We start from the raw sequence: 7,570 nt of genomic DNA, 5'->3' as shown, positions 1-7,570 counted from the left end.
CTCTCTTGTAGCCACATGCACCCCTCCTATTCATGTCCTACAGATGTATAAATCTGCTCTTTCCTATCTCAAAAACTAAAATTTATGCTTCAGCTCTCCTGGGGGTGGAGATGGTATTGGTGGCAAAACTACTATGCGTGTCTCTCTGTGGATGTAGAGCTTTTATGCATGAATAGAAACACATTTTCTGTTGTCATCTCTATGATCTACTTGTAGGTGTGAGAGGGTCAGATACCTTCCTTAGAATCAGCACATTTATGAAGATGAGTATAACATAGGTCTTGATAAGTGGACGAGCCCTCAGTGCCGGGTGAGAGATGCAGGCCACCAAGAGAATGAAGGTCACAGACGTGGCTACTTGATTCATTCCACCTTTAGTTGAAAGGTAGAAATAGATGTATTCTCTGCTCCCCTTCTCCTCTGAGTGAGTAGGGGCTCGCCTGAGCATATCCCCCCCACTTTGGTACTTCAAGTCTCTTAGAAACTAGGTGCTTCCTCTCCCACTCAGGCCAGACAAGGCAATCCAGCTAGTAGAACATACCCCACATATAGGCAACAGCTTTGGGACCCCATTCTAGTTGTTCAGGACCTGCCGCATGAAGGCCAAGCTGCACATCTGCTACAAATGAGCAGGGAGGACTAGATCCAGGCCATGTATGTTCTTTGGTTGGTGGTTCGGATTCTGAGAGCCCCCAAGGGTCCTGGTTAGTTGATGCTGTTGGCCTTCCTATTCTCTTATAGTAGAATACTACTGAAAACATACTGCTTTCAAGAAAGATCTAATTAAATGCTCATCTAAAGGTACTTCCAGTGAGTTGACATGTATTATCTAACCTAGTTTAGGTCTTAATTTTCTGTGTGTGGTGTGCATGTGTGTGTGTGTGTTTGCATGTGAGAGTGTTTGAGTGCATGTGCATATGTGAGCATGTGTGTGTATGGAGGCCTGAGGTTGACATGTGCATATGTGAACACCTGTGTATGGAGGCCTGACGCTCTCCATTTTTCTATATCGAGGCAGGGTCTCTTGTTAAACCTGGAGTTTGCTATCCTGGCTAGTGTTTTTAGCTAGTTTGCTCCGAAGGATCCCTTGTCTCGGCCTCAGCATGGTACTCCAGGTGAATTGTTACCCACCCAGTCAGCTTTTGCCTGGGTTCTGGGGATCTGACTCTAATCTATTCTTGCTCAGTGAATGAATTACTCACTAAATTGTCTTCCTGGCCCTCCCTCTATCTTTTAATCACCCCAAGTTCCATGCTGTCACAGCTGTTAAACTATTTCAGAAATGTAAGCTAGTTTCAAGAACTTATAAGAAGAAAGGGAATTCCTTTGGCTCAAGGTTTCTGAGACTCTTTCTTCCACTTTGGTGTTTATCAGGATGTGTATTTTGTTATGTTTCAGGGGCTTCATCATTGTATCTTCAGTTTTTTTGTCATATAGTTAGGAATACTAGATAAGACACATCTAGTTCACTGCCAGAGAGCTGCACAGTGCCAGACAGCTCTATAGTGCCAGACAGCTACACACTGCCAGACAACTGTACAGTGTTAGACACCTGCACAGTGCCAGACAGCTACACACTGCCAGACAGCTGCACACTGCCAGACAGCTGCACACTGCCAGACAGCTGGACACAGCCAGACAGCTGCACACTACCAGACAGCTGCACACTGCCAGACAGCTGGACACAGCCAGACAGCTGCACACTGCCAGACAGCTGCACACTGCCAGACAGCTGGACACAGCCAGACAACTGTACAGTGCTAGACACCTGCACAGTGCCAGACAGCTACACACTGCCAGACAACTGTACAGTGCTAGACACCTGCACAGTGCCAGACAGCTGGACACAGCCAGACAGCTGGACACTGCCAGACAGCTACACACACATCCTCAGTCAATGCAGTTCTGCTCTTTTGCACTTCAGGACCAACTTGCTAGCAATGTTCTTCTGCAGATCTCTGCCCCCTCTGTTCCTTATGTTCCTGGGGTATTTGCCAGCCTGCCCGACCTTTGTCCTCTCAGTTCCTTCACCACAAAGGTCATTCTCTGTGATGACCCCTGGAGCAGGATATGAACGGATGCTCACATGGAGGAGGTGATGGCTCCTGCCGAGCGAGGCCTGTGGAGAAGCAGTTGGAAAACAGGCAGCGTACCTTGCAGGGCCTAGGCACTTGGTTAGCTATGTTCCCCTTGCTGTGACGAACACCATGACCAGAAGCGACTTTCAGAAGGAACGGTTTGTTCTGACTCAGTTCCAGAGGGGTTGGGACTGTAATGGCTGAGAAGGCATGGCACAGTGCAGCAGCAACAAGATGGCTGCTCACATTTCTTCCACACAAGAAGCAGACAGAGAGAAAGCAGGAAGTGAGCCCAGGCTATAAAGCCTTAAGCTACCCCCAGGGACCTATTTCCTCCAGCAGAAACCTCTTAAAGGCTTTATAATCTCCAAACATGAACCTACAGGGGCCGTTTCACATTCAAACTGTTGAAGACAGCTAGGAGGAGATTCTAAAGGAGAGTCCTAAGTGTCTGGTATTGATTATTGCTTGATTGACAATGTCACTTGTTGAGATATGGCAAGTGGGTGAATGGAAGTATTTTGACGAACAGCAGAACGATCGACGTTAGGTGTATTAAATTCCAAGAGAAGTACAGATCCCTACCAGGGGTAGTGGCACATGTCTGCTATCCCAGCACTCAGAGGTGGAGGCAGGAGGATCAGAGTTCAAGGCCAGCCTTGGCCTATACAGCAAGTTTGAGGCTAGCCTGGGTTCTGTGTGATTCTTAAAAAGGACTAAAAGGATAGGATCTCTGTGTGCTGATAAGATGGTGTATCTGAGCTTTGTCTCCTATCTCTGTGTTCCTCTAATGTTTGTTTTAAAAAAAAAAAAAAGCGCACAAGCCTTTTGTGTTGACACCTCAGCCTTTTGGTTTGCTAAGTCTTTGATGGTAGGAAGCCGAGCCTTCTCCTCTCTGGAGATTGTTCATGGCTCATGAGGAGACCATCAAGGTTTCAATGAGGTAACTGGAGGAAAGTGCCTGCCTGGATGTTATTGGTGCAGTAAATTTTCTCAGCCCTGATGAATGTCCTAATTTCGGAAGAAAATGCAAAGTTCCTTTCTGATAAAAGAATGTGCTTTAAAGATAGAGGAGAAATGCCTTGCCAGAATGTTGTGTATATTCAGAGCAGTTCAGCCTTCGGACTTCTGGCTGGCTGGTGGCCATCTCTGGCTGATGGAAGGAAAGTAAGAGGCTGGCGTCTCCATTGAGCTTGGAAGTTGGATGTTCCTGTCTACCCTCCCCTTGGCTGACGTTACCCAGGTCCAGGGTGACTGCAGGCCTTACAGCCTGTAATCCTTTACATGCCATCTTGTATATAAACTTTCTTGTGAGTCACCCATATAGAGCAGGAGATTACTCCTGCCCCTTGTTGTCTGTGAGATCAAAAATGCTGTGGTTAACTTGTTACGACCTAGTGTTGTCTGGGAAGAGAGAGCTTCAATGGAAGAATTGCCTCAGTCCATTTGTTTTGCGGGCATGTCTGTGAGCCATTGTCTTGAGCACTGTAGAATGGCCAAGCCCACTATGGGCAGAACTGTCCCTAGGCAGGTGGTCTGGAACTGTATAAGAAAGTGAGTTGAACACAAGTGTCTTAGGGAGTCAGCAAGCAGCATTCCTTCATGGTTTCTATTCTAGGGTAGGCCTTGAATTCCTACCCTGCCTTTCCTGGATAATAGATCATGACCTGGCAGTAGAAGTCAAATAAACTCTTTCTTCCCCAACTTGCTTGGTCAGAGTGTTTTATCCCAGCAACAGAATGAAGCTGGAATACCTTGTGTCAGGCCACGTCATACCCAGAAAGGAAAGCTAGTAACTCTTTAGTCCCCTGTATAGAAAACAAAGCCAGATGTGGATGTCAGTGTAGAGTATCAGAGGCACACTGAATTACTCCCCTTGAACTTGCACGGGGGAGGATCTCTCTCCTCATTTGTCTTTTCTCTTAGATCCATAAAATGTGAGCGCTGGAAGAGACATTGGAGGCCCTTGAGCTCACTGCTGGCAGAGAACTGAAGTTAGGCAGTCACACCAGTAGTCTAAACAGGGTGATAGCACTCACTGCCCATAAAAATGACCCAAGAAGGCCCGATACAGTGGCACACTTATCTTATCACGTGGTAGGTAGAGACAGAAGATCAAGGTCATCTGGATACTTGGGCTACACAAGAACCCATCTAGAAACAAACATCCACAAGAACATTAAAAACCCTAGATTTCCCCTAAGGTTTCTGTAGTATCACTAACCTGTGAATACCAGTCACCATCGAGCCACATGACACATGCCATGAGGTGTCAAGCCACTTTCTGTCAGTGGCAGCTCTCTGGATCTGTTTTTCACATCACACACAGTCAGCAGAGTGTGGTGGGGTCCCTGTTGGTTGGTGCACAGAAAACATATAAAAACCAACCAGAGGGAACTGGCTGGCATGGATGAAGTGAATCCAGGGAAAAGGGGTACCACTAGAAGAAAAGTTCCAGTGGAGCAAAAAGGTTAAAGGAAGAAAAGTGGAGCGGGAACCTGACTACTCTGGAAAGACTCCACACACAGCCAGAGGAACAGCGGAGATGGCTTTCTGGTAAATGAGGACAGCCAGTGTCCAGGAAGGCCGTGTCCAAGAGGAGGAGGCACAGGGCAAAACATTTTAGAGGTATTTTCCCCTCTTGAACACACAGAAAGTTCTGAAGCTGAGTTTGTCTTCTCACCAAGGCCTGCACTTGATGCTTGTAGCTCCTGGGAAGTTCAGCGGTGGGCGGATGAGCTCCACACAACTGTTCTTGATCAGTGTTTTACAAGGAAGTGAAATTCCCCTGACTCTCAGTATTTCTAATGCTTTAAATTGTAGTATACTAAATTAAGTTTATTTCCTCTGTTTCAACGTTCTGTACATTTATAAATCGTATGATTAAGAGTTTTTAATCTTTGGTCAAAAATTGTAAATATCACATAACAATTATAAACAGTGATAATTTTCTCAAGGAATGTCAGAAATAAACCTTTACTAACACATAAACTAAGGACTGTAAGTGCAGTGAGCGGTGCAGATCGAACTGAACTGCAGTCCTCTAGGTCTGTCGCTGCTGCGGCTGGCTCAGGGCAGCGGGCTTGGATGGGGAGTGGGCTGGAATGGGGAGTGGGCTAGGATGGAGGGTTTGGGGGAAAGGGTCTTAGTCATGGGGAATCAGAAGCCGAGTACAGGGGCCACAAATGTTGTTATTTAATCTCAGATATTAATACTAGATATCAATTGTTAATAATATCGGCCGCACCCATGGAGAAAGAGCATACCAGACCAATACCAACACGGTTCCACGTGATGGGATTTTAATGGGGGAAGGAGACAAGGGGAAGGGGCGAGAGAAAGAAGAGAAAAGAGACCTAGGGGGCAGGGAATCTGCCTTTTATTTGGGATGTGATGTAAAGGTGTGAATTGAGCCAAAAGGTCTTCTGGGAATGTATGGCCATTGCCATGGCAACAGTGACCAAAGGGTGTCATTGCTAAAGGTAAATTCTGATACCAACACCAACCATAACCCCCACACACACACACACACACACACACACACACACACACACACACACACACACACACACACTTTTGTTTCTTAGTTCTTTGCACTCATGTGTTATCTGTTTCTCTCTTTGTTGGGGTGTTGGGGGGAGATGTGAAGTTAACATTTAGTTTGGCCACATGCCAGAACAGCGTAATGCAATGGCTACGTAAATGAGATGAAGTGTTAGGAAGGTAGTGAGGAGCTCAAGACAGAACCGGCATCCAGGCAGTATCTCTGCAAACTCTGGTCTCTTTGCTTCTCTTGGGTTGCAGACCCGGCTGGAGCCCTGTGTGCCTGTAGATGTTGATAACCTTTATTAGGTTGTCCTGTCCTTTTCATTGACTACACAGGCTGGCCTAGCAGTACACAGCGTCTTACAATACATATGAGATTCTGTGCTGACCTCAAGGCTTTTCATGATCCAGCTCTGTTGCTGGCTTCCTTTTGGAATAACATACCCACTGGTTGAGTCTGCTCTAGCCAAAAGGTCCTTCACTCCAGTATCCTTTCTCCCTCTTCCTTTCCCCCTCCCTTTCTTTCCCTTCTCTTCCCTTTCTCCTTCCCCTCCTCTTGTCTCTCTACCAATTTCCTTCTTTTCCATTGCCTCTCTCTCTGCTCCTCTACACATCTCTTCCTCGATTCTTTGTGCTAGGGCTTAAATTAGGGGTCTTAAGCATGCTAGGCCTGCAGTGTACCCCTGAGCTATGCTCTAAGGCAGTGCTTTTCTGGGTGTTGCCAAGACCCTATTGTCTGGCTTGAACACCTCTTCCCAACCCCCCTACCCCAGGGCTTCACCTCCACACAGCCTTCAGGATCATCATCCTTCCTTCCAGGTATTTGCTCAGAAATCACCCCCAGCAAGTCCCTGACCGTCCCTCCCAGCACTGCAGCACTTCCTGCCCCCCTTAGATTGTTCTTTTTCTTCCTTATAGAACTTTTCATCTTCTAACATGATTATACATTTATTATGTTTCTGTTATTGGATCTCTTCCCTTGCCAGCACGTAAGCATAATGAGTTTGGGGATCTTTGGTGTACCAGGCAATTTATCTCAAGCACTTAGAACAGTTCTTAGCATATATTTATGTCCCAACCAAGTGTCTGTTAAATGATGAATGAACATTTGAAAGAGGCTGTTGATGTTGTCGTTTGAGAATTCTTTTCTGGCTGTTGTTTCAGTAGACTTGGCATCATTTGTTAGAGAAACCATGTCTTACTAACTTGTCACACATTTGCCTCCAATGGAGGATTCTAGCTCTGGCCTTTCTCCCCATTAAAAAAAAATCACACCTCCAAGTAAAAATATTTTAGCAAGTAAAAATTATTTTTTGCTTATTTTATTTACTGATGGTGGAATACTGGGGGCAGAGGGTAGGGGTGGGCAGGGGAGCTCATAGGCCAAGGTACACATAAAGGTCAGAGAACATCTTCTGGAATCTATTACCTTCCTCCACAAATGGGGTCCAGGGATTGAACTCAGGTTGTGTGTGAGTCTTGGTGGCAAGTAGTATTCCCGAGTCATCTTGCTGGTGCTATTCTGATAAGTTTCAAAGTCCCAAGGTGTGCAGGGGAGAATCGAACAGAGGAGATCCAACTCTGTGTATATATTTTTTGAGCCATAAATAAATGTTGTGGTTTAAAGTGAACTAGGACATGACTGTTTTAGGTTTTGACTACAGTGCGTATTTCAGCCTTCCTTCTTTATTTTATGTGCATGAGTATTTTGCCTGCATGTATGTCTGTGTACCACTTGAGTTCCTGGTGTCTATAGAGGACAGAAGAAGGCATCAGAAGCCCTGAGGTTATAGTTTACAGATGGTTATGAGCCACCATGTTGTTGTTGGGAATTGAACTTAGGTCCTTTGAAAGAAGAGCATCTTAAGCATCTAGCCCCTAAAACATCTATCTCCATGGGGCACCTGTTTTCTATTTATCTCTTGGACAGATAGCTACAAGATAAG

This window comes from Rattus rattus, chromosome 14, assembly GCF_011064425.1.
Source record: "Rattus rattus isolate New Zealand chromosome 14, Rrattus_CSIRO_v1, whole genome shotgun sequence".
Lineage (NCBI taxonomy): Eukaryota > Metazoa > Chordata > Mammalia > Rodentia > Muridae > Rattus > Rattus rattus.
The sequence above is the reverse complement of the archived record's forward strand: the minus strand, read 5'-3'. Positions refer to the sequence as shown.